This window comes from Gossypium arboreum, chromosome 6 (assembly GCF_025698485.1).
Source record: "Gossypium arboreum isolate Shixiya-1 chromosome 6, ASM2569848v2, whole genome shotgun sequence".
Lineage (NCBI taxonomy): Eukaryota > Viridiplantae > Streptophyta > Magnoliopsida > Malvales > Malvaceae > Gossypium > Gossypium arboreum.
The window spans coordinates 25,052,641-25,054,952 of NC_069075.1; positions in this window are offsets into that span (position 1 = coordinate 25,052,641).

Sequence of the window (2,312 nt, forward strand, 5' to 3'; positions counted from 1 at the left end):
GAATTATCTTGTACACCAAGAATGTTTGAAATGTGCTACATCTTTGTTGAGAGATTCAGCCTATAATTGGTGGAAGACTTTGATTTCGGTGGTATCGATAGAGAGGGTAACCTGGGAATTCTTTCAAGAAGAGTTTCAGAAGAAATATATTAGTGAAAGATTTATTGATCGAAATGTAAAGAGTTTCTTGAGTGAAGCAAGGTAATATGACGATCTCGAATATGAAAGAGAGTTTGTTCGATTGAGTTAGTATGCCAGGGAATATGTTCCTACAGAAGCCAAGATGTGCCGACGATTTGAAGACGGGCTTAACGAAGACATTAAGGTATTTGTTGGGATCCTTGAACTAAAAGAAATGGTGGTACTTGTCGGTCGAGCTTGCAAGGCTGAAGAATTACTGAAGGAAAATAAAAAGGTAGAATTTGAAACACGAAATTGGAAGAAAAGACCAATGAGTAATGTACCCTCACAGAAAACCGGAAAGTCAAGAAATATGAATCCTTGTTCCCAAGTTTCAGCTAGGCAATCATATGGAAATTTTAAGAAGCAAAATGTGGGTCTTAAATCTCGAAACTTACTGACCGGTGTAGGGAACTCGAGATTTGTTAAACCCGAGTGCCGGTGTGGTAGAAATCATTTTGGTCCGTAAGAGCAAATGAATGTTTTCGATGTGGTTCTCCGGATCATTTTATTAGAGACTGCCCAGAAAGAGCTAAGAAAGAAAAATTTCAGAGTGTAAAAGCTAGTGGTGCAAACTCGAGGGGAAAGTATCCGAGAAAAGCTGGAAGTGAAACAAGCTGTAAGAATGTAGCCAGAGATGCAGCAGTTAGATCTGAAGGAAGAGCCTCGGCTAGAACTTATGCTATTAAAGCGCGTGAAGATGCTTCCTCACTCGATGTGATTACCGGTACATTTTCTCTTTATGATATTAATGTTATTGCTTTGATTTATCCCGGTTCTACTCATTCATATGTATGCATGAAACTGGTGTCTAGTATGAATATACCTGTTGAGAACACAAAATTTATGATTAGAGTGTCTGTAACACCCCGAACCCGAGACCATCGCCGGTGTCGGACACGAGGGGTTAACAAGCCAAGTTCACATATTTTGCCCCCCAATTTGACATTTCCAGTCAGGCTGGAAAACTGCATCACCGTCGGCTTAAAAATTATATCTCGAGTTTCAAAACTCGGAAACTGGTTTCGTAAATTTTCCATGAATTTAGACTCATATATCCATCCATGGATTTATTTCTAGAATTTTTTGTTGGGCCAATTGGTACAGTTTTTTAGTTAAAGTCACCCATGTTACAGGGATCAACTGCTCTGACCTTCGCACGTTATAACTTGAATATCTCTCTGTACAGGGCTTTAATACTGGTTCTGTTTGTTTATAATGAAACTAGACTCAAAATGGAATCTGTACATATAAGGCATGACTCCTAATTACTTCTGGATAATTTATAGTAAATTTTTAAAGTTGCGACAGGGGACCCAGAAACCGTTCTGGCCCTGTCTCACAATAGCTTTAATATCTCTTAACATGTAACTCTTATGACCATTTCGTTTCTTCCATATGAAAATAGACTCATCAAGGTTCATTTACATAGCTTATTCACTATTTAATACCATTCCTACAAATTTTGGTGATTTTTCACATTCACGTCACTGCAGCTGGCAGCATCTGTTTTTAAGGTAGGTCTTACCTATTTTGTAGTCTCCATGAACCAACTAGTCTTGCCATACATAGGTTCATATATGATCATTTTAACCATACCAATGGCTGATCATGTGACCAACATTCCCATCTCCAATCCATAATCACATCATGACACCATATATATATATACAAACCGCAAATAGTCTAAGTTCAGTACTTCACTTTTACGAGCCATTTTCGCATGGCCGTACACATATACATCACAAAGATATTTAAACCAACAAGGGTAGTCCTATACATGCCATTTCAAAGTTCAACCAAAATTTATACCAAAATAGAGGCGTTGATAGTGTGGATGACTTCGACTTTAATGATCCCGAATCCGATTGCTATCGAGCGTAATCTATAAAAAGAGAGCCAAAGCAACGGGTAAGCATTTTTATGCTTAGTAAGTCTCAAGGAATAAAATCAGCTTTAATTTAAGCAATACATTCACATAACCAAATGCATCATTTCATTAATACACATTCTCATAATCATTCTTACTTCACACTTCATCATTATATACTTTCACAAAGTATCAACCATTCTAATAGCTGAAATTCGTTAGTCGATTGAGCGAATGTTGCTCAAATATGTCGACTTTCCAA